A 26,958-nucleotide genomic window follows, 5' to 3' on the forward strand; every position below is an offset into this window, starting at 1 on the left:
CACTATTTTAACAATAAAAAACAAAAAATAATACAACTCTGATAGAAACAATATTTCAACTTCATAGTGAACTGATAGCTTCAAGAAAATTGTACACTTTGTAGACTTCTTAGGTTTACACAAACTTTTGTTGTGATTAGCAAAGACCTCCTGCCATTTGCCAGCCTAGCCCGTAAAGTATCTACTCAGATATCACTTCAATTCATCCTCCTCTCAACTCTTGAGCATCCTTTGTAGTCTCCATAGCTCCAGTCACAAGGAATGAGAACTCTCTGCTGAAGGGTCTTGTAGAAACTATACTGTAAGACCCTCCTAGTCAGGGATAGCTTCTTAATCACTGTTTGTCCCTCACTTTTCACCGTTTTATCTCAGCACCCAATATAAGTATTGATACATGCTGTGCATTCACTAAATATCTGCTAAATGCAATGAAAAAAGTCATTCCTCTATAGTACACAGATGGAGGCTGTAGTCCTATGACTTTTCCCTACAGCTAGAAAAAATAATGCCCTCATACTATTTCTGCTTCCTGGGATGTCACATCATAAAACAGATGACTTTAAAATAATACTTTATTAAAATGTAGATTTGAATAGCAAATTTAGTAAATTTGATTGCTTTATTATAAGCAAAAAAGAAACATGGTTGCTTCTCACAGCATTAGGATACTTATTTTAATAAAAAGAATTAGAATGTATTCATTCTTTATCTTTTCATTTTCTGTTTGTTTGGTGCTGGGGATTGAAGCCAGGGCTTTGCATATGCTAAGCATATGATCTACCACTGAGCTGCATCCTCATTCCATCTTGGGTTTAAGTGAAAGGAAGCATATTGACATGCCAGTATTTCTTAACAATGAAAATACTGGTGGGAAGGTAGCAGAAGTCCAGAGAAGATCTTTTGAATCCCTTCTGTCTTTTCTCCTCTTATTTAAATGGGTATACTGATACTTCATTTGTGAGTTTTGAGGTCTGCACATATCTGTGTAAACAGATGTGTTTCATTTTTTCATTTTCCTGCTTTGTGAATGAAAAATGTTCTCAAAACATTATTAAAAATGCTTCCTAATTCTTTTCATGTACAAACACTATTTGTTTGCATATATCAACATTTTTCTCTTAAATACATTTACATATATGTGCATATAAATAAAGTATTTATTTATATCATTAAAAATTGTATGTTTTTACTTGACCCTATAAAATATTGGTGAGAGACTATGCTGCTCATGGGAAGCTATGACACTGGGACACTGTGGTCCAAGCTGTACTTCAAATGCCTCCAGTGGGACAATGACAACAGAGACTCAATGTCAAGAAATATATTAGCAGAATAGCTCCATAGCCCAATACAAATGCCCATATAAGATGATACTAAACAAAATGAAGTCCAAGATATGGACATAAGCAGTTTTTCTTTTATGTTGTTGCTTTTAATGTACTATGTGACTTCTTGTTTCTATTTTATGTTCTTCCCCCTATGGTATATCCATTGTTGTCACTTTATTTGATTTTGTTACCCTGTTATTGTATATATGTTATCTGAATAAGGGAAGGGAAAGAGATCAACAGAATGGTGAGACAAAGTACAAGGGGGGGACCCAATGCAACAACAATATTCACAAGACAATATGTTGGAAGTGCTCTGTAAAACTTGGGAGAGGGTATGGGGGGGAGTAGGAGGAAAATGAGGGAAGGGGTAACAAATTTGACAAGAAATGTACTTACTACCTTACTTATGTAACTGCAACCCCTCTGTACATCAACTTGACATTGAAAGTAAAAAAAAGAAAGAAATGTATGTGGAATACTTATTGGAACAGCTAAAACATCTAGAAAGAAAGGACATGATGGCAAATAACATATATATCACTCCAACAACTGTTATTCAGATGGTAGGAACTTCTCAGGAAGCTGAAGTCTCTATAGGACCAATGAAGTCTGATATTGTAACTAATACCTTGATTCACTAAAACCTATGCCATGGTGACTGCTAAACTTTTTTTTTATTATTATGTTATTGTCTTTAAGTAGTTGAACAAAGGTGCTTCAACTCAACATGTCAGTGCACCCTGATCACTACTAAAACATGAATGGCAGCAGAAGTATGCTGTTGGATAAGTTTCTTATTTGATAAGAATATAGTTTTATTTTCCTCTTTTACATAGATAATGATTTTGTTACTGTAGTCCTCACTTCAATGTTCTTTATAAATCCTTAGTTTACATGACTCAGTGAGAGTTCATTTATTTGATTTTGTCAGACTTACATCTTTTGGTATACGTCTTTATTGATCTATGATAGATTTTCCCTAGAAATTAAATAACTATAATTTTTGAAATTATTTAATTTTCAAGGACAACATTCAGAAAAGGACCATGAATGTTATTTCATTTAACATCTTACCTAGGTATACTGAGATAGTATCTGATTACCACTTGTACTGGAAAAGTATAAATCAAGGGTCCTCTCTTTGAAGAGAGAATTCAAATGAGCACTTGAGTAAAGATGTCCTTCTCTTTCCTCAGGTTACATTCACATCACAATAATGAGTACAGTCTATTATAATAATTACTCTATGCAGATTTTCTCCTATTTGCCCAATTTGGAAGAAATATCATGCTTATTTCCCTCGCATGCTTTGAAAAGTGATCGGCAAATAGAAAGTACTCAATAAGTGAATATTTTTTGAATATTATGTGGCATGTGTTATTACAGATGATTTGTGAATTGGAAGAAAGAAAATTTTGTAAACAACATAGAATGAAGAGGTTTTATTTTCCTTCTATTAGTATAATAAGTTTTATTTTTCACACTAATAATGCAGTTGACTTGTCAGAATTCTACCTGGGCTGATTGAGCAGATCAATGATTAAAGACCTAGATCAATATTTTCTACTTTTATGCAGTATTCAATGTTCTGAGGATACATAAACACAATTGATACGCACAATTGATATGATTACCCATATTATATAACTGAATTTTAAGAGATTGAGTAAAGAGAAAGCAAAGAAAGATATACAGTGGCTCATATCCTGTGGACAAAATCTACATTTAGAGAAAATATTAGCATGCTAAAATTCTAAAACAGCTTTAGGCATTGAGGTATATTGAGGTAATGAGTTTCTGTGATATGTGTAACAATTATAAAAGAGATGACTCATGTTCCTTATTTTGAAACTGAGAAGCAAAAGCACATGAAGCATAGGCATGGCAAGTCTATATAAGTCAGGAAATAGGTGATTAATACCTTTGGCTAACTAGTCCAGCATAAAATCAATCCATAAAAAACCAGTAGCTTTTCTGAATGCCAATGATGACCAAGAAGATCATAACTGAAATCAGGTAAGTAACTGCATTTCCAATAGTCTCAAAACAAACAAACAAATCCCTAGGAATCAATCTAACCAATGATGTGAAGAATCTCTACAATGAAAATTATATATATATATATATATATATATATATATATATATATTTAATTTTCTTAGTCAGTCATGGGGCCTGAACTCTGGGCCTAGGTTTTGTCCCTCAGCTCTTCAGCTGAAGGCTAGCGCTCTATCACTTGAATCTCAGCTCCACTTCTGGCTTTATCTGCTTATGTGGTGCTGAGGAGTCGAACCCAGGGCCTCATGCATGCATGGTAGCACTCTATCACTGAGCCACCTTCCAAGCCCCCAAAATTATAAAATTTTAAAGAAGAAAATCAAAGAAAATATAAGGAACTAGAAAGACCTTTGTTTCTGGATTAGCAGAATTATTATCATTAAAATGGCAATACTTCTCAAAGAAATCTACAAGTTCATTGCAATAATTATCAAAATCTCAACATCATTCTGTACTGAGATAGAGGGGAAAAAAATGTAACAATTCATATGGAACCACAAAAGGCCCAGAATTGCAAAGGCAATCCTGAGCAGAAAAAGTATTGCTAGAAGTATAACAATTCCAAACATCAAACTATACTACAGATTTATAGTGATGAAAGCAGCTTAGTACTGGCATAAAAATAGTCCTGAAGACTAATGGAACAGAATAGAAAAGATCCAGAAGTAGACTCACAGGCTTATAGCCATCTAACATTACATAAGGTAGCCAAAATCAGGCTGGAAGATGGACAGTCTCTTCAACAAATGATGCTGAAAAAACTGGATATTCACATGCAGAAAACTGAAACTGGATCCATATCACCTTGCACTAGTATCATTCCAAAATGGATCAAAGGCCTCAATGTAAGATCTAAAACCATCAACTATTATGGAAAGTAGTAGGATAAATATGAGAAGTCCCTTATATAGGTAGGAACTTTCTGAGCAAGGATCCAGGATCAAAGCAAATCAAAGAAAGAATTAATAAATGAGATTGCATCAAAATACTAAGTTTTTGCTCAGCAAAGAACACAGTTAACAACCTAAAAAATTGGAGAAGATTTTTGCTGCTACACATTACACAGTGGCCTAATATCCACAATATTACAGAGAGCTTAAGAAACTAAACCCTCAAAGAATTAACAAATTAATTAATAAATGACCATACATGCTAAATAGAGACCTCTCAGAAGAAGCAAAAATGACCAACAGACACATGAAGAAATGCCCAATATGTCTGGCCATAAAAGAAATGAAAATCAAATCAACATTGAGATTCTATCTCACCTTAGAATGGTTGTGGTCAAGAATACAAACAAGGGGAAACAAAGGAGGAGTCTACAATGCTTGATAAGAAATGTACTCATTATCTTGCCCATGTAATTGTAACCCCTCTGTATAGTATTTTCACAATAAAAAAAAGAAAAAAGAATACAAACAATAGCATATGCTGGCACAAATGTGGGAAAAAAGGAATTCTAGTATACTGCTGGTGAGGATGAAAACTTGTTCAACCTCTATGCAGTATGGATATTCCTCAAAAAACTAAACATAGAGCTACCCTATGATCTAGCAGTTCCACTCTTGGCCATTTATACAAAAGATTACCAACTAGACTAGGGTAATGCCACCAGCACAACCATGTTCATCCCAGCACTATTTACCATAGACAAAGTATCAGCCCAGATGCCCCTCAATGGATGAATAAAAAAACTGTGGCATAAATACACAAGGGAATTTTACTTATCCATTAGAAAGAATGATATAGCATCATTTGCAAAGAAATATAAGGACCTAGAAAAAGTCATGTTAAATGAAATTAAGACAAGCCCAGAAAGACAAAGGATGCATGATTTCTCTCACATATGGAATCTAGAATTAATTTATAAATATGCAAGTAAATACATTGGGGTAGCTTGCAAATGTAGTTTGAATGTGTTAACTGAAATATAGTAGACTTAGAGGAAAACTCAGTCTGCTTCCTTAAAAATGTTAACTCAAAGTGGAACAAAATAGACACTATAAAGTGGGAAGTGGATCACATAGAGGGAGTAGATGAATGAAAAGAGGAAAAGGGAGAAAATGCAGTCAAAAATTCATTGTATATCCTACTAAATTAAGAAAATTCAGCCAAGGTGTTGTGTTGGGAGGGATGGGGAGAATGTTGAAAGAGGTGACATTGATCAAGATACATTGTACTCATAAACTGCTTTGTTGAATGGCAACTCCTTTGTACAACTACTTAAACATAATAAAAATACATCATACATGTGCATACATGTGTCTGGAATCAATTGTGTGAATGAAACAATTTTTTTAATTTATGAATGGGAAAATTATCCATGATTTCTATTGTCCTGAGCAAGGTGAAAGTCCCAAGGAACTTTTTTCAGCAATTGTTCATTGTAGTGTGAGCTGTAGCAGGCATGTGTCTGGCCTCTTCTGTATGTGGCCTATGATGAAGAGTAGCAGCTACCACATGTCAGTCCTCAGTAGGTTTTGAGCCCTGCATAATCCACAATTGAGCATGTTTTTCCTAGTGCATGATTAAACCCCAAGTCTCAGAAAGAAGCATTTATTTAATAGTATGAGAATTCTATTGGCTGGAGAATTTTGGTCTTTCTGTTATGGTCCTTCTGTTGCTTATACTTTTAAAAGGGTTTCTGGTCAAGGAAGTGCAACCTTATTCTACTATTTAAGATGTAGGCTAGCAATAGAACCTGACAAATCTTTTTGGTTTGCTTTGCGTTTGTGCTGTTTAAGATGTAGGCTAGCAATAGAACCTGACAGGTCTTTTTGGTTAGCTTTGCATTTGTGCTGTTTAAGATGTAGGCTAGCAATAGAACCTGACAGGTCTTTTTGGTTAGCCTTGCATTTGTGCTGTCTGTGTCCTTTGATTCCAATTCTTGAACAAACCCAAAATACCTACATTTTTTTAAAAAAACATAGAATGGATTAATTATCATTGAATATTCAATAAACATTTGCTAATTCTTTTCTCTTAACTCCCTTCTCTTCATTTCTTTTCACTCTGCTAAAAAAATCGTATTACTCCAGTTCTTACTATTTTCTGACTTAATGAGGTACATTGCATTGCACTCATGGTATAAAAAATCATGATTAACATAACTGTAGCAGATGTGGCAAGGAAAGTACTATTTGTAAGGCTGTCGAAAGACATTGGAAGGCTCCCAACGAATTATTTAATAAATTCTGCTGCTCATGAAGCTAAGAAGAATATTATTACTGGTGCACTCATTCAAGGCAAACAAAAACTACTGAGAGAAAAAAAGAAATCATTTAGTTACAGGGAAAAAGAAAGCAAATAGAAAAAGATGTTCAGACATAATTCTAAAATGAGCGTATGAACATCTGGATAGCCTACAGTAAAGGGTTAAACTCTTCATAAAATTACCACATGAAGAAAGAAAGAAAGATAAAAATGACTTTTCAAATAGCTTCCATGCTGCTAGCAGGTGGATTGATGTGAGCACTAGAGGAAGTTGTATGGAGACTATAAGTAAAGAATGCAGGTGTTAAAGCATCATGTTTTCAAGGTCCCCAAGAGAAGATATAACTTGATAAATAGTGAAGATAAGCAGGACCCTGATTTTTAGAAATAAATTCTATTTGGCTCATTTGGCTTAGGATTGTTCTTATAGCCAAGTGACACAACATATCCCAAAGTCAGATTTTCATTATATAGGAATTTGCATTTTTCCATACTTTTCCTTTCCATTGATTTATTTGTTTTTATGCAACAACAAGTTAAAAATAAAATTATTTGAATTTTTGTTATAATGAATGCTTGTATGAGTTGAAAATTATGGGCTAATGGTATATTTTATGGTCTATGATTTGTGATTTCAATAAACACAAATTTTATTGTGGAATTCCAAATATTTAACAGTCAAGAAAAATTATTCTAATGGTCATAAGGATCACATTTTCCAACAGATTATTTCTATACTCTAATTATTTTGAAGTACTCTTATTATAGTTCTGTTTCTCTTTGAGTTGCTTTTCTCATTCTCCTTTACACTCTGCTTTGCCTCTTTCATATCAGAGTTTCCAGATGTCCACTCATAGCTGCTTCACACGACATATTGAGGTGGAAAAAATGTTAATGTCTATGTTTTTGCATGTCACCATGAACAGATAGTTAACGCCTATATGGCCAGTTTGGCAGACATCTAGAAAACCTTGTGCTAGTTAGTTGATGGCTTCTTTATATTTCCTTTTCTTTTCCTTCTATAGATATGACATTATTACCACATACATGCACATCTTGTCTATTTCTGTTCTTAGCATCTTAAAAAAAAGTAGGTTGTTTTTGACCATCTACTGCATCTTTTGCCTGAAAAAAAAAGAAATGCCAAACAAATTTAATAAAAGTCCAATGAACTGAAATTTGTCTCACCCAAATCCATTTCTTGGTCCAGTTCAAACTACATATGCTCTGAATCAATATTGAAGAGGCTTTAGAAAAATGCCTAGAAAATGGAAATACTTGGAAAAAATTATATTAAGTAAAGTAAGCCAGGCCCAAAGAAACATGGGTCTAATGGTTTCCCTTATTTGCAATAACTAATATATGCCTAGGACAAGCAGAAAAGGTCAAAAGCTATGTACATATGACCATATAAGATGATTCTAAGCAAAATGAACTCCAAGTTAGGGACACAAGATGTTTTATCATTGTTGCTATTGGGTTTTAATATACTTATAATGTACTGTGTGATTTTTTTGTTTCTTTGTATGTTCTTCCCCCATACTATAACCTTATTTTCAGTATATTTGATTCTGGTGTCCTGCATCTTGTATATATATTTTTCTAATTTGGGGAGGGGAAGGAAAGTAACAAAACGCTGAAATAAGGATACAGGTTGACCCACTGTAACAATGTGATATAAAAGACACTATGTTGAAAATGAACTTTACAGCTTGGAGTTGGGGAGAAGTTGTGGAGGTGGGAGAGAAGGGATGATAGGGGAAAACAAAGGAGGGGCTAACAATGCTCCATAGGAAATGTACCTTATTCATGTAACGGTAGCCCCTTTGTATAGTATCTTTACAATAATATATATATATATTAAAAAAAGAAAGAAAAGCACCTAGAAAGACTACTAGAAAAATGAGGATATCAAACAAAATAGTTGATAATAGCTCTACCAGATAAAAAGAATAATTTATTTTTAAAAAAGAAAGGAAAGAAAAATCAGAAACAGCTTCTATCTGAGAAATGAAAAACAAAACATGGGCTGTTCATTCTATTTGGATGAGTGGAGTTAGAGAAGAAATTTATTTCATCTTTGCAGGAAACTTGCAGTTAAAGGCAGAGCAGAAACCTTCCAGTAAGTACCATCTCTGTGCTTACAATCTATGTTTGCTGGGAAGATATAAAAAAGAAAAACAATTCACTGACATGCATAGCCCTTATTCTTATAAACCTCACAGGAAACCAGGGAGAATTTTTTACTGAACTAGAACTCTAGTCACTTCATCTACATCGATCACTCCCAAATTGTTCATCCAGGGAAAACTATTACCATTCAGAAATGATATAAACAAGATAAAACCCAAGATCTATTTAGAAAAAAAGTACTGTAAGTAAAAAGGAATGGAATAGGGGAAGCAAATATCAGATGAAAATTCACTAGCAAACATTACTAAGCTGTGTATAAGAGGTGAAATCAAACATGATGCTTTGACTTAAAAGATCAAATATTTTTTCAAGTCAGAAAAGGAATTTGGGGACAATGACAACCAAAAGAAATCAACCAAAGCAGCTATAATTCAGAAATTAAGAAAAATAAAAATCTACCATTCTTGTTATAAAAGATCATTTTGCAAGTAGCACAGAGGAGACTTGACACTACTGAAAAAATGCAATGAAATATATATGGAACAAGACCAAGAAACTTGCTCACGATTAAAATATAAAGGAAAACACTGGATGCAGAGAAAATTCAACATAGGAGTAATGAATTTTGAAAGGGAAAATAAAAACATAGAACAAATACTTTAAAATGTATTTATTTTCTATTGCTGCATAACACATTGCACAAATCCATTACCTTGAAACAGCATCTATTATCCTTGTAGTTTCTGTAGATTAAAAAATTTTTTCAACTGGGTCCTCTAACAGTGTATCAGAAGTCTGGGAGAGAGTTGTCTGTTCTTTCATCTGAAATAAGAATCTTCTTAAACTCAAGGTTCTGATTGTTGGCACAGTTTGGTTTTTGCCATGATAGGCCTGAGGTTCTTGCTTTCTGGTTATTAGCTGTGAGCTATCCTCATCTTTTATGGGGTGTTGACTACATTCCATGTGATTCCCTCCATCTTCAAAGCCAATGCCATTGCATAAAACTTTTCTTTTGTTTATAATCTCTCTGACTTCTTTTTATCAACCTAAGATTGTTTTCAAAAGGGTTCGTGTGATAAGATTTGCCACACAAGATAACCTGCTTATTGTGAGAGAAGAATGACTTTGATTCACTGGAAAAGTGGCACTAAACAATGTCTGAAACTCTTGAGGTTCATTGAGTCATTTACTGCTGCTTCCATATTTGGGCATAAACATAAATGGGTGCTTGCAGCAATAAAACTTGACAAATATTTGGCCATAAGGGCTCAGACTACTCAGAAATGAAGGTCTGGGGTATTCCACCAAGCAAGCAACCAGGGAAAACACAGGTAGAAGGAAAAAGAAAAAAGAATGGAAAGAGTCCAATTGTGACAGCATGGGTTGTAGCTTAATACACTAAGCTGTATGGATTGGTTTTTGTTTGGTTCTGGTTTTGTATTGTATTAGAACTTGTGATAAGCTGTCATTTCAAGATAGAGGTACAAAGGACCCTCCATTTTGATGTGCCCTGCTCAATTCTCCTCACCAGCATGCTCTTTTGTGAGCTTGAAGTTTTCTAGCTATTTTTTTCCAGAGCTAGAAAGAGCTATTCTACTATCCCATGCAACAGACTGGAAATACTCAAGAGTTCTAATACCTCTGGGCACAGTAATCAGCCAATCATAATTGGATGACATTTATGGACTCTTATTCTTCCTGTATTATATTGATCAGCTTCCTTCTGAAAAGTAGAACCCTCTCTCTCTCTCTCTCTCTCTCTCTCTCTCTCTCTCTCTCTCTCTCTCTCATTCTCTCTCTCTCTCTCTTTTTCTCTTTCTCCCCATGCGGTGTGTGTGTGACAGAGAGGCGGAGAGGGAAAGGAAGTGAAAGGGAGATTTTAGGAATTGGCTTGTGTGATTTGTAAGAGCAAGTATAAAATTTACAAGGCAGCTAGCACGTTGGAATTTTAGTTCTGAGTCTGAAATCTGGAGAACAATCTAGTAGACTGGAAACCCAAGCAGAGTTTCTGTACTTCAGAATTCCTTTGGTACAAAAATCTTAGTCTTTGCTATTAAGGCCTTCAACTGATTGGATGAAACAGTCATATTATAGAAGATACTGGGCTTTAAAGTATATTGATGGTTAATGTTAAACACATCTGAAACGAACCTTCACAGCAACTTCTAGACTGTTTGATAAACAACTGGCACTATACACTAGCCAAACTGATAATTAGCCACCATTCCAATTTTGTGTTTTCCACTACTTTATAACATGTTCATTTCCCCAAAAGACTCAGCTTTTGTGGGTTTCTGTTCTTTTTATTGGTTTTGCTTCTATTTTATCACTCTTACATTCTGATAACAGTGTCCCTTAACACTTTTGAAAGACACAAGTGCATATGAATCTTGGGGGAATGATTTATTATTTAACTTTGACATATGGCAGTCAAAATTTCTGTAATAGATTAGATAAATACATTATAGGCTTTATTAGATGTTTCCCCCAAAACTGTCATAATGGTTTCAGATCTTACTGTAAGTGTTATTGTATAGCAACGGAAAAGTCCTGGATGGCATGGGGGATATAGGAGGATCTTCCCAGCTGATGGGCAGACAAGAGAGGTGAAGAAGGGATTGTGGAGAACCACACATCTCATCCACTCAGAGTCCCATTTCCCAGCTCACAAGGCTGGGAGGGAGTAAAGAACTGGCAACAGCTTTGATGTGGCTTCTGCAGGATCCTAGGCAGCAAGTTGGCGCCAGCACAGTGGCACTCCAGCACTTCCCTGGCAGCATGGGGAGGGTGCTGACAGGGCGGCTGCAGGCTGGGTGGAGGCTGTCTTGAGACAAACAACAAACTCTATTTGTCTTGCTACTCTGGGGAGAGAAGGCACTGGGAAGGCACTACCTCATTTCAATTTCCTTTGTTTTTGCCTTAAAACACACACACACACACACACACACACACACACACACACACACTCACACACACACTCACTCACACACACGTACCTGACTGAGGATGGGATATAGAAAACGAATATGAGATATAAACCAACTGACTGTTAAAATCATTTTTTAATATTTCGGATGCATGAATAGGTGTAAGGAAAATTAGGTCTGGTGAAAACCAAAGTTAAGTGATAGGGGAATTAAAGATGATAGGTTTTTTTTATTTTCCCCATATTCCAGTTTAATAACCCTAGTTCATAGATTTTAAATCAAATCATCTCGATATAAGTATTTCCATGTCTGTGTATAGAAAATAATCCTTATTTATTTAATTCTAAGTAAATATCACATATTGTGCTAACAACTTTATAGCTATTGACTCTGTTAAGCTTCTCAATAGTCCTATGACATATAGATCCTTTTTATATTCATCTTATAGAAGACAAAATCGGAAGTCTAAAGAGGTTAAGTGGACTTATGTAAAGTACCAACAGCCTATAATTAGAATAGCTACCAGATCTGAACACAAACTGTCTACAGTCAAAGTGGTTCATTCATGAGAACATTCTGCACCTATGAATGAGAGTGCTCTACTAACCACTGGTACTCCAGTGGCTCAGGAGAAATAATACATCATCCAACACGGGTGGGTTTGTAACAGAGCAAAACTGTAGCATGGGGATGGCTGGGCTTGCATGGTCAAGGGTTTTTTCTTTGAGGCTAAACTTTATGATAGTTGTATGAAAGCCTACATTGTTCTCTGGCACTCATTTGCAGTAACTCTACTAGTCAGAAGCTTAAGCACATTTTAGACCACAGCCTTCCCTTCCCTTCAGTGATCACAAAAGAAAAAACCAAAAAGTGAACAATACATTCAGCTATAGATACTGACAGGCAACACACACACACTATTTTACCCCTTCCTTTCAATATTCTGTGTGCTTGTGGCTGGTATTATTCGCATCTTAAAAGCTCCCTAAAAAATCCTATGTTGAAGGCTTGATCCTCAACTGCTTGTGTAACTGGAAGATGATGGAAACAGTAGGAGGTGGGAAAAAAGTTAGGTCATTGTGTGTGTGTGTGGGGGGGGGGGTGATTCTAAGAGGATATTGATATCCTATCCCCTTCTTCTTTCTCCAAGGTTGTCATGAAGTGAACAGCCTCGATTCACTACACACACTCTGTAGTGCTATTCTGCCTTGCCACAGGACTGTAAGCAAGGGAGCCAGCTGTCCATGGACTAAGGCCTCTTATGATATACCAAAGTAAATGTTTCTTCCTTCCATGCTGACTTCCTCAGGTATTTGATTGTAGCAATAGGAGGAAGCTCACACATTGATCAAGGCTAATTCAGTGCCATTTTAAGGTTTGTCCTAGCTCTCCCCCTCACTCTGAAGGCCCAGAAAGTATAAGCCAGTTGTCTGGATTTTGTGCTCTTTGCACCATATTTATTCTGGTATCCCTGAGACAGTGACAGGCTGTTAATGATTTTATTTCAACCTATATCCAAAGATGTCTTCCAAGTGCTAATAGCTGCCAACCATCTACTCTGGAGATAGAATGGGAGGACTTTTCCATATTAAAATCTTTTTGTGGTGTATGGTTTGCTATACATGGTGCAAGGAAATTGTGTTGTCTAGCAATAAACAGAAAAGACATGCTTAGATGCAATAGATAGATAGATAGATAGATAGATAGATAGATAGATAGATAGATAGATAGATAGATAGATAGATAGATAGATAGGTAGATAGATAGATAGATGATAGATAGATAGATAGATAGATAGATAGATAGATAGATAGATAGATAGATGCAAAATAAACACTGGCAGGACCAAAAGTTGTTTACATCTGACGTTATCTACAATCAGTAGATAATGTGAATAATCAGAATTTAAGGTTGCCCAGTGAGTTGAAACATTCAAAACCCACTTTACATTTAAATGAAGTATTGAATATTTTAATCTATAAACTTCTGAACTTGCAGAGGTTAAAATAATATGAAACTCTTTTACCTATCAGAGGCCTAATTTACTAATTGATATTTTTTTGCCATCCTAGCTGTCTCTGTCTCAATCCACTGCCCACTTCTGTATGTGGGTTTACATATGTGTTTGTTTACATGCTAGTGCATGTAAATGTAAATGCAATGTAAATACAGATGGGTATTTGTGTATATATGTGAGTATGTGTGCATGTGAATAGTGTATGTTGTGTGCATGTGAGTATATGTGTATGTACATATATGTACTTATATATGTGTGCATGGGTGCAGAGACTGTGGGTTTCAGCAGGGAAATTCAGCCCAAGAGAGGAAACACAGCAAATGATAAGCAGTCAGAGATTAGTGCTAATCAAGAGTGATCAAAATTTAATCTTCTAAAAGGGAGTAAAATCCAACAAAAATCTTAAACAGATTCATGGACCTGCAACTTAGCGAAATGAGGAGCCATTATATGTTCCTAGATCCATGGTTTCCCTTCCCTTCCCTTTCCTTCCTTTCCCTTCCTTTCCCTCCACTTTCCTTTTCCTTATCTCTTCTCTTTTTCCTTTCATCTCTCCCTCTCTTCCTTCCTTCTTTCCCTCCTTCCTCCTTTCTCCCTCTCTGTTTCTTTCTTTACTTTAATAGTTTTTTAAGAGAAAATATTATATAAATTAAACACTATCACATTTTAAACAAACTTATATAAGGTCATGGCCTACTCATGCTTTCCACAACATATGGCATTTCCTTGGAATAGAGACAGCATGCAGAGCAAGGAGCATATACTCTTGGGAATTTGAGATCATTCTCTAGACTCCATTCAGGCTTCAAGCACAGTCAACATGACCAGAGTTCAGTGCGTAGATGGAAGCCCTACAGTATCTAGTGACAGCCATAATTCCTAATCCCTTGCAGCTGATGTGAAGGGAAAGAAGAATTTGTGTTGTTTCACATAAGCATTTTTGAATATGCACATTTGGATTTAGTTACTTCACAGAATGAGTAGAAATTGAAAAGCAACACATTAAAGTTTTGTGTTCTATTCTAAGTAATATTTGAATTTTCTTTATTCCTCCCTAATGTTATATCTAAATTGTTTTTCTATGACTGATAACCTACTTTTGGTGGACTGAATTATTTTAGCTTGCTCTTATAGCCTCCCTTAATGTTTAGTAGACATTTCAGCAAATCTTTGATTTGATAACAATCTGTCTTAAATGAAATTCCATCATGTGGCGTGCTTACTCAGATATTAAGAAAAGCTTTATCATAAAATCTAAATTTTAGGGGCTGGGAAGGTGGCTCAGTGGTAGAGTGCTTGCCTTGCATGCATAAGGTCCTGGGTTTGATTCCTCAGCACCACATAAACAGAAAAAGCTGGAAGTGGTGCTGTGGCTCAAGTGGTAGAACGCTAGCCTTGAGTTGAAGAGCTGAGGGACAGTGCCCAGGCCCAGAGTTCAAGCCCATGACCACCACCAACAACAACAACAAAAAAGCTAAATTAATCTCTTTTAAAGGAAAATTTATGTTTACTAATAGTAGGTGCTCAGAGACATTCTAGTTCCTCTTATTTTCCTGGAATTACTCAGTGAGTCAGAAGTTATTATGGCTTTTAAAATATGTATGTGTATATGGCTATCAACTCCAGTACTGAAAGAAAATTTGTTTGTTGAAGCAACTTTGAGAAGCCCATGTTTATTGAAGCACTAGCCCCAATAGTTAAGATACAAGATCAGCCTAGATATCCATTGACTGATACATGGATAAAGAAAATAGGGAACATATTTACAATGGAGTGTTACTCAGCTATATAAAACAATGAAATTCTAGTATTATTGTAATATAGATGAGCATGAAGGATGTTGTGGTGGTTAAAATGTCAGACACAGGAAGACACATATTGTGTATTCTTACTCATATGTAGAAGCTAGAAAAGTCAATCTCAGAGAAGTAGAGAATAAAATAGTGGGTACTAGAGGCTAGGACATGTGTGTATCTGTGTGTGCACATGCGTGCATGTGCATGCAATAGAGAGAAGACAGCAAGTAAGTTTAGAGTGCAGTTGGGTCAGAGAACTAACTTCTCATGTTCTATAGCACACCAGAGTAACCATGGTTCACAACAATGAATTGCAGATTTCATTCGAAGATTTTAAATTTCCCATTACAAGTAAATTATCAATGCTTGAGGTGATAAATACATAGATTACACTGAAGTGGTCCTTAAATGTCATATACCTGTGATGAAGTATCACACAATCCTGGAAGTCTGTAAAGTTATTATACTGACTAAAATAGAAAGTGTTCATTAAAATTCTCACAGCACATTGAATTGAATTAAATCCCCTTTTAAAAATCACTTTATTTTTTTTTTCTTTTGTTCTGGTGACAATACCATGGTTGAACTCAAGGCCTCATGTTCTTGCTTGGCTTTTTTGTTCAAGTTTGGTGCTATACCACTTCAGCCAAAGTTCCATTCAATACAACTACTTAAAGGTAATAAAAACTATTTAAAATAGTTATGTAGGAACTATTTCTAAATAGCTTTTCTTAGGAAAAACAGTGATTTGCAACTGTTATACTTGTGACTATCTTTCTACTATTACCTCCAGGTGAGTATGTCTACATCTTCTTTCACACTGGTGTGAAAATTAAATATTGGACACTCACATGCAAAAATCTGAAATTGTCACTGAAATGTTAATCAGTGAGTGCTACCATGTCTTTCCTGGTAAAAATTAGGATATTATTGAAGAATATCAGTGAACTACAAGAGAAGTCCCATCCCTATCTCTAATCTCAATTGGGCTGTCAATGTTCTTGACAATCTTTGTTGCAATCAAGATAGCTTAGCTCTCCCAATTCCTTTAAAAACATGCAGCTGGCAGTGCTGACACCCTGGTTCATAACTTAGGTGACTGAACAGAGTGTGAAGACATAAAATAAAGGGACAAAGTGTTTAAGGTGACTAATGATGGCTGGACACAGAGGCTCATGTCCGCCTTCCCAGCACTCAAGAAGCTGAGGCCGGAGTTTGAAGCTAGGTTGAGCTACATGGAAAGATCTGTGTCAAACAAACAAACAAACAAAATCAAGTGAAATGTTGATGATGCATATACTTGGAATCCTGTTAACCCTGTTAACCCTGAAGCTTCCATGAGACATTGGGGAGGATACGGAAAGCAGGCAGTTACACATGGTCACTCTTGTTAAGTTCAAGAATTGTCTCCCGAGGTAAGCTAATTACTCCTATAGTATGCTCCCATATTTTATTGGTTTCTTTATTGCTTCTATCAAACTGCAGCTTCTTTTCTGCTTATGATTCTGCCTCCACCACTAGCTGTGACATTCTTGAATGTAGAGATTGTTTCCTTTTCATTTTTGAAATCTATAAAACCAAACATAATATCCAACACACATTAAGCATTAAGTGTATTTGGCAAGTGAATCAATAGTTAACCTTTGGCTCTGACTTTGAAAATGTGTTTTGATATTCTGTAGATATTAAAGGGTGAGCTCAGAGATTCGAAGCAACTGACACAAAGAAGAATTGCCAGAAATCCCTTTACCCCTAAACATGCTTTCACCTCAAACACATTAGTCTCCAGTGATGTAACTGCTTTTATATTAGTGTTTATTTGCATGCAGCACTATGTGTATTATCAAGGCCACTTGCAGCTAGCAGAAGTCACTTATGCTGTTCTGAGCTTATGTTCACAGGGAATTTTTCATCTTTGTAATCCATTTAGCTGTAGTAGCTACTTACATTTTGAAAAGTAAACTAGGAGAATATCAAGCATAAGAAAAATATGGCTCATACTTAAGGCATAGAGAAAAAGAAGCCAGGTATTGGTGGCTCATGTCTATAATTCTAGGTATTCAGAAGGCTAAGATCTGAGGATTGTGGTTCAAAGCCAGTACCTATAGAAAATTTTGTGAGACTCATATCTCCAGTTAACTAACAAGAAGCTAAAAGTAGGGCTGTGACTCAAAAGGTTGAGTGATAGCCTTGAGTGAAAAAGCTAAGCAAGCAGCACACAACCCTGAATTCAAGCCCTGGTACAAGCATGAAACATAAAAAGAAAGAACAAACAAAAGAAAGAGGGAGGCTGGAAATAGGAAAGGAGGGGAGAAGGGAGGAAGGAAACAAGGAAGGAGGAAGAGTGGGAAGAAAGAAGCAGCTAGATAAAAAGAGATATGACCATAGCACTTTAGAAAATGAGAGCAAATTGATGGAAGAAAAGTGAAGATCAGGGAATATACTGAGAGGATTTAAATTTGTATATACATACATGTGCACATATGTAAATACACAAACAAGTACATACGTGTATAGACTATAAAAGAACTTTGGAGAAAGCAGACACACAACAATCTGTACTGATTTTTAGCTGGAAGGAAGAGTAGTGATAGTTTAGTCAGTCAGTGTTCCAACCAAAAACAGAGATCACACTCAGAATGGGTATTTCAATAGGAGTTTCTTCACATTGGATTGTTTTCAAGGGTGTGAATATCAGATTTCCACAAGAAACACATGCAGTACTTTGTTGAAAAATTTGTCACAATTTCTAGGCCTAAAGGAATAAGGGGAAAAAGATATTTTCCTGAACCTGAAAGAAATAAATATGACCTTCACTCAAAGGACACTGCTACCCCAGGACCATCACCCCAGCAGGATAGAAGGAAGAATAAGTCCAAAGTACACTGTTCTCCCCCTCTTCTCCACTGCCCCCTCATTCTGATGGTATTCACCATTGGCTGTTTTCAACCAGAAGCCAGGAACTTCGTAGGTCAGTGTTTCAGGGTAAGGGTGGGGAGCAGATCTGGAGGAACAAATAGTAAGCAGTCTGCCTTGAGGAAACAGGTCAAAGCAAACCTCTGTCATTTCCAACAAGTTGTCAACTTCCTGAAAGTGCTTGTTTGACTTCAAAGTATAGCATTTGTGAACAAAATTTTACGCTTCTTAGCAGAAATTTAATTCTCCAAATTGTGAAAAAAAAATACTTCACTAAATCATGAGCTAGTAATTTTCTTAACTCTTTGTTCGTGTACCCCAACTTTCCAGGTATAAGGAATTGGTAAGTCATCATTTTTCTCATTCCCATTGCTAAAGCTCTGCTCAGAATCTTTTATGGTGTATGGTAAATGGCAATGTCAAGATGTTCCAGCAAGCCAATGAACTTACACTGAATAAGCCTCAATTCAAAGCACCAGAGTGGCATAAATGTCAGCAATTCATAGTCAACTGTCCCCAGGAGTCACAATTGTGCCAAGTTGGCAGTTGTTCCTCAGTTCTGTGGGGTTGTTAGGACTGCTTCAGTGTACCAGTTGGCTCGGATGAAGACATCATTGAAGAAAAGCATAAACCATTCCCTTCTCAACACACATTAGGTTGGTTGACATGGGAAAGGTTTACTAATTTGCTGATTGCTCTTGGACATTAGCCACTTGCCAGACATAGCTCAACTGCTAGGTAGTTTTATCTCTCAGTTTTTACCTGAAGGCCTTTCAAAAGTCTCTACATACACAATCATGCCTAATAAGCCTCATTCCCAAATAAAAATCACCTGTTAATTTGGGATAACATAATTCTCAGAATATATGAATGTAGCATGTTAGCAGAGTCTTGAAGTGGCAGCCTTATCTTTTTCCTTAGTAACTTAACATTGTTAATAATGTCATTTGCTAAATGCTAGTCTCTGTGTAGTTCTTTTATAAATATTGCCATCATTTTACCTTTATGTCTTTACCCATTTCTGTAAGAACACCCTGATACGATTTCTCTTAATTTTCATGATTTGGCATTTAAATTCAGAAATTAAAGGCAGGCAGCCTGTGAGCATATGTATCCTGCTTGATGGTCAAGAAAGCAGGTATTAAGTCTTTTCACACATAGGTAAAGGTCAACATGGACTACTACAATCAGAGGATGCACACAAATAGAGAAGAGGTACTAACATGGCATCTACAGAAGATATCCTTAAGCTTTAAATGAAAGGTGGCTGGGTGGTCCGTGAACACCTATAATATGCAATGTGTTCCTTGCTGTTCCTTGGTATAGTTGAGATGGGTTGGGCATGTTGGAGTGTGGAACCCTTTGCTACTATTGAAAATGAAAACAAGATTGAATAATTTGGTTTCCTGGAGAAATGTGAGGCAATGGAGTTTACTAGTAAGGGTGTAAGGTAAAGGCCAGCACCAGGGTCTGGAGATCTTGGTGTAGCTATTCCCATGGCCCACCTGTCTCCACTTTTGTCCTACATCATGGTCAGTACCATTGATGGAATTTTCTGGGTTTGAGAGGATAATCTGATAATAATTTCAGGAGTCTGACACATGATGAACTGCTGTTCACTTATCCCTCAGAATCCTGGTGATTTATTCCAGCCAGCCCCACACCCCTAGACAATAAAAACCCTGCATACATATTTTCTTATAACCTCCTACATACAGATAATGTAAATCATCTTGATTTTTTAAGATGCCTAATACAACATAAATGCTATTTAAATAATTATTATACTCATAAATATTCATGACAAGAAAAATGTCTGTAACATGATCTGTACATACTCATTTAAAAATGTTTTCCACTCACAATTGTGAATATCCATTGTGACATTGTGCACATAGTAACTTCCACACTCCAAATTTTACAGAGATTGTGCATGTAGACTAGTGGTCATCCTTTCACATGTGCTAGCCATTAAAGCTGGTTCCATGTCTATAACCCTGGTGCTTTGGGCCTGTATAAATGATTACCATCTACTGTTTCCCAGACTCAGAAGATCTATGGAAGAAACTGTCAATATGAAATCTAATGACTCTTTCCCTATAATGGTCCTTCAACTCCTCCATATCTTACCGAGAGCATAAATTCTTGCACAAAACAATTGTGAGATTACAAGGTAGTGTTATCTTCCTACTTAATATTTATCTGTGTTTCAATCCCAAGGCAACCCACATGTTACCATATATTTAAAATATGACTAATTTTGTTCTATATTTTATGGAGGTACACATACAAGTTGTCTTTGCATTAGCTTAATAATAGATGAGTGGTAAATTTTTGCTATTTTTTTATTGTGAAAATAGCGTATAGAGGGGTTACAATTACATGGGCAAGATGAGTACATTTCTTATCAAGCATTGTAGCCTCCTCCTTTGTTTCCCCTTCCCATCCCTTCTCATCTCCCCCCACCCCCACCCCCCATCCCCTGGGACCAAAGTTGTAAAGTTCATTTTTTAACATAACGACTTGTACATCTCATTGTTGCAATGGGTCCACCTGTATCCTTATTTAAATGATTTGTTTTTGCTCTTCCCCTCCACAAAGTATACCAACACCAAATACAGTAAAAGCAGGGATTATAATGTTGGGGAAGGACATACAAAGCAACAATGAAATCATCTTATAAATATGTTAGAAACAATCACATGAAAGAAAAAAAATTGAATACTTACCTTGTGGTTCATTACACCTAACATCAACTTATCTGACCTTTTCTGCTTGTGTCAGACATATACTAGTTATTGCAAATAAGGTAAACCATGGGACCTATGTTTCTTTGTGCCTGGCTTACTTCACTTAATATAATTTTTCCAAGTATTTTCATTTCCTAACAAATGGGGCAATGTCATTCTTTCTGATGGAGGCAAATTTTGCTTTTTTTTTTTGTCGGTTGTGGGGCTTGAACTCTGGGCCTGGGCGCAGTCCCTCAGCTCTTCAGCTCAAGGCAAGCGCTCTACCACTTGAGCTACAGCACCACTTCCATATTTTGCTATTTTTTGATAAAAACTTTTTGTTCAGTCTCTCAAAAGAATTATTAGTTTTTTCATTGAAAAGTTTGTAGGCAGCTCGTTTTCCCTGTGTTTGCATGCAATAGGACATTAGCTGCTAAAATTTACAATGTGACTTTGTCTGAACTTGATATATAGAAAATTTTAAATAAGATACATTGTTTTTACTTAAACATAAACATACAAGTAAATATGCACACAGAAGAAAGGTTTTCAATGATTTGGGTGATTTTGTTGAAGCACTACCCAAACCCTATCTACATTCTGACTTAGTTAAAAAATAACTTATGATTTTGAAAATTTAACCAAGAATACCAGGTGAAGTTTCTGTTGATTATAATTATTTAGAAGTATAGCTTTGAAGTATATATTACTGGGAAATCAGCATGGTTGGGTATCAAATTAGCAATGAACTTCTTCATATTCAGGACAGCAAAGTGGTTATCATCTGATATAGTTGCCAAAGAGCTTTATGAATATTTCCTTTTTAACCTCTTGTCTACACAAATAAGAAGTAAGATTCAGGAAATTGAAGTGCTTGAACTCATGGTCACAGATTTGGCTAGAATCTCTGATAAAAATGTGTTTAATGTCTTCAAAATTTCTTCTCCCTATTTCTTCCATATGGCCATAATAGGTTCAACCTCTGAGGAGTTCTAGATCTCAAGAAGAGCATAATGAGAGAAAAAAAGTTTTTGAAATCAGAATGAATGAATCCTTTCAGAATTGAGAAGATGTGATTAAATTCTTCTGTGCAGTATTATAATTGAAGATGTAAGAGGAAGAAAGTAATGGCAGTTGGTCTGAATAGAATTATTCTTCATATAAGGAAGTGGGGATCCTAAAGATCATTTATACTTTCTTGGAATAATTTTATACCATGTATTATCTTTCTAAGTGTGCAGAAGAATTTTGCACACATTGTAGTGAATAAAGAAATATCCAATTGATGGGTCAGGGAAAACTGAGTTGTAAAGGGCTAACATCCGTGAGCTTTGCTTAGCAAACAATTCATAACTTCTCCAATTTTTTAGGAAGGTCTTGCCTATCTGACACTAAAGAACATTAAAATATTCTGAGATCTAGCCTTAAGTTCCTTTATGTGTATAAGTATGTGTGCGTGTGCACACACACATGCATGCACATGTGTGATTTAGCATTTTCTGAGAATTTTCAAGGTTTAGAGTCTTCTAGGTATTTGAGGTAGCTTGTTATGGTTAATCCTTACTACAGTCCTATGAAGAACTTTCTAAACATACAGAATAGAAAACAACAAAACATAGGAAAATGTTCATGTCTATTTCCTGCATGGAAAGACAAATGTCTATAAATAGCACAGTAAGAATTTGGGACTAATAGAATGCTGAAGAGAAGCTTTCCAACAGTAAATCTGATACTAGTTTTCCAGTCTCAATGATCTAACATACCCAAATGACTGAGACATTTGCATAAAACCATGTAGGTGGGCCTGGTGGTACATACTTGTAATCTCATCACTAAAGAGACTGAGGCAAGAGGATCATGAGTGTGAGCAAAAGCCCAGGCCACATATGAGTTCAAGGCTACCTTACCCTTACAAAAGTTGGACCTAGGTTAATCATATGAAAATATCCGTATATTTAATACATATTTTATTGTAAAGATACTGTACAGGGGGTTACAATTACATGAGCAAGGTAATGAGTACATTTCCTATCAAGCATTGTTACCCTTTCCTTTGTTTTCCCCTACCATATCTTCCTTGCCCACCTCCTCAAATTCTCCCTCCCCCCTCCCTACAAAGCTGTAAAGTTTGTTTGCAACGTAGTGTCATTATTACAATGGGTCAACCTGTATCCTTATTTTAGCATTTTGTTATTTCCTTTCCCCTCCCCAAAATAGAAAAAATGTATATACAATATGCCAGACACCAGAATCAAATACAGTGAAAAGAGGGGTTATGCCATGGGGGAAGAACATAAAAAAGAAACAAGAACCCACACATAGTACATTAGAAGTACATTAAAAACAACAGTAAGAAAGATTAAAAACTCTTGTGTCCCTATCTTGGGGTTCATTTCACATAGCATCAGCTTTTGACCTTTTCTGCTTGTCCTAGACATATACTAGTTGTTGCAAATAAGGGAAACCATGGGACCTATATTCCTTTGGGCCTGGCTTACTTCACTTAATATAATTTTTTCCAAGTCTTTGCATTTCTTAACAAATTGGGTGGTGTCATTCTTTCTAATGGAGGCATAGAATTCCATTGTGTACATATACCACATTTTCTTAATCCATTCATCTACTGAGGGGCATCTGGGTTGGTTCCATATCTTAGCTATGGTGAATAATGTTGCAATGAACATAGATGTGCTGGTAGCTTTAATATGGCCTTGTTTGTCATCATTTAGGTAAATGCCTAAAAGTGGGATTGCTGGGTCATAGGGAAGCTCTATGTGGAGTCTTTTGAGGAACCTCCATACTGCTTTCCAAAGTGGTTGAACAAGTTTACACTCTCACCAACAGTGCAGTAGGCTTCCCTTCTGTTCACATCCCCTCCAGAATCTGTTGTTATTATCTTGATTATAGCCATTCTAACTGAGGTGAGGTGGAATCTCAATGTTGTTTGTTTTGCATTTCTTTTGGCTAGAGAGGTTGAGCATTTCTTCATGTGTCTATTGACCATTCTTATTTCCTCTTCAGAGAAGTTTCTCTTTAAGTCTTTAGTCCACTTATTTATTGGGCAGTTGTTTCTTTGAGGATTTGGTGTTGGGGATTTAATTTTTTGAGTTCTAAGTATATTTTAGATATGAGACCCTTGTCCATTGTATGGCTCATGAAGATCTTCTCCCAATCTGTGGGCTTTCTATAGTTGCTAGCTATGTCCTTTGCCATGCAGAAGCTCTGCAATTTCATGCAATCCCATTTGTCCAACCTTTGATTTGTTATGTTTCTGGGTCTATTCTGTTCCTACCTGTAATGTTTTTGGGTGTTTGTTTTGACTTTGAGGTGTTTGGTACATTTGGAGTTGATTCTCGTGCAGGGTGATATATAAGGATCTAGCTTTAGTTTTCTACAGGTGTTTAACCAATTTTGCCAGCACCATTTACTGAAAAGACTGTCTTTCTTCCATTCTATTTTTTAAGCTCCCTTATCAAAGATTAGATGGCTATAGGTCTATAGGTTCATTTCTGGGTTTTCAATTCTATTCCATTGGTCCTGAGGTCTGTTCTTGTGCCAGTACCAAGCTGTTTTGATTACTATGGCTTTATAGTAGAGTTTGAAATTTGGTATTGATATTCCTCCAGCAGTGTTCTTTCCGTTGAGGAGCGTTTTTGCTATTCGGGGTCTTTTATTGTTCCATATGAATTTTTGGATTGCCTCTTCTATTTCCTTGAAGAATGAGGTTGGAATATTGATAGGTATCACATTGAATTTGTAGATAGCCTTGGGAAGTATTGCCAGTTTCATGATGTTGATCCTTCCAACCCAGGAGCATGGGACGTTTTTCTACTTCCTAAGTTCTGCTTTGATTTCCTATTTCAGGTTTTTAAAGTTTTCATCATAGAGGTCCTTCACTTCTTTAGTTAATTCCTAGGTGTTTTATTTTTTGTGGGGCTATTACAAAATGAGTTGCTTTCCTCAAAAATCTCTGTATTTTAAGTATTGGCAACGAAAATGGTAGATAATTGCCATGTATACAAAATGACATTTTGAAACATATATACATTGTGGAATGGCTACATTGAGTTTATTATCATAGGTATTGCCTTTCACACTTAATTTTTTGTGGTGAAAGGTTAAATTCTACTCTCTTTGAAGTTACAAGGATACAATGTGCATTTAGTATAATCACCATGGCATAATAGAGTTTTTTTTTAACTTGTTCTGTGTAGCTGAAACTTTGTATCTTTTGTAAATGAGTACTTCAGAGGAGAGGAGAAAACAGTAACAACTAAACTGAAGAGATTTATCTTTTCTTCTATGCCAGTACTATACTTGTAGCTAGGTCATAAGTTCTTGAAAAGAGGCATTTTAACAATATCTCAATTCTTCCTTCCACCTGCACTTCCTGAACTTCTGGTAGTCACTATTCTACTCTTTATTTCTATGAAGTCAATATTTGAGTTAACAAATTCAATATACAAGACCATATACATGCTACTCAATATAAATGTGGGATGATGATCACTAGAAAAGTAGGAGTTATAGTTTCTTAATATTATGAAGAGTCGAGTAGGAAAAAAAAATAACTTGACCCTGGATAATAGGCAAGTAAAACTGTTATCTAAAGATCCTCAACAGGGGCTAGGGGTTTAGCCCAGCGGAAGGGCGTCCACCCGGCACGCACAAGGCCCTGGGTTTGGTCCTCAGCCCTAGGGGAATAAAAAAGTTCCTCAACAATTTAAACAAAAATAAAGACAACCTAGACACTAAGGTGAGCAAGTTGAATTTTAAAATGGATACCATACCTAGCAGAGAACATCAATTGCAATGAAAATGCTTATGTCCAAATACTTTCCACAAGGCCGGGCACGGTGGCTCACGCCTGTAATCCTAGCTACTCAGGAGGCTGAGATCTGAGGATGGTGGTTCAAAGCCAGCCTGGACAGGAAAGACTGTGAGACTCCTATCTCCAATAAACAACCAGAAAACCGGAAGTGGTGCTGTAGCTCAAGTGGTAGAGTGCTCGCCTTGAGCTGAAGAGCTAAGGGGCAGCACCCAAGCCCAGAGTTCAAGCCCCACGACCAACCCAAAAAAAAAAAAAAAAAAAAACTTTCCACAGGAAAAAATATTTATTTAGTAAATGTGTTTTGCACTAAATGATCTCTCCTATTGTGGCACTGAGCAAAATATGTGTAATTTTCTTTTGATGACATCAAAATGGACCTAGCCATCTGTTTTGCAGTATTTCTTATCATTCATGTTTGGAGTGAGTGAAGAATAATTTAAGTGGTATATATGATAGTATTTACATGGTGGAAAATGAGCCCTTTCCATTATATATATATATATATATATATATATATATATATATATATATATATATATATATATATATATATAATAGAATGGCTCATGTCCCCAACCACTAACCACTAGTTCACAGTTCTTCAAGCTGATGTGCATGGAGGATATTGCTGAGTGTCTTTTCCTGAATTCCTCCCTGTCTCATTTTGTTAAGCACTACCAAAGAGGTTCTTACTGTGAGTACTGAGAAAACACTTCGTTCTTTCACAAAAGAATCACAGCATTCTTTCTATTCTGCCTGAAATTCATTCATTGCCTTATGGACCAGAGCCCTGGGGATTTAGCGGGCCTGGTGCTAAACAGCCTTTGTGCAAACAGTGTTACACAGCAAGCTGGCACCCGCTCCAGGAGCATGTAATCAGAGCCAGGAGTCAGAAAGCAGATTGGTTTTTCAATACTAGAACAAGTACCTAAAATAAAAGAAATTATCCCCTTAGGATAAAGTATTTAGCCACCAACACTACACTGGTCATACCACACAGTAGGTTC

This window comes from Dipodomys spectabilis, unplaced genomic scaffold, assembly GCF_019054845.1.
Source record: "Dipodomys spectabilis isolate Male_0828 unplaced genomic scaffold, ASM1905484v1 ptg000783l, whole genome shotgun sequence".
NCBI classification, from domain to species: domain Eukaryota; kingdom Metazoa; phylum Chordata; class Mammalia; order Rodentia; family Heteromyidae; genus Dipodomys; species Dipodomys spectabilis.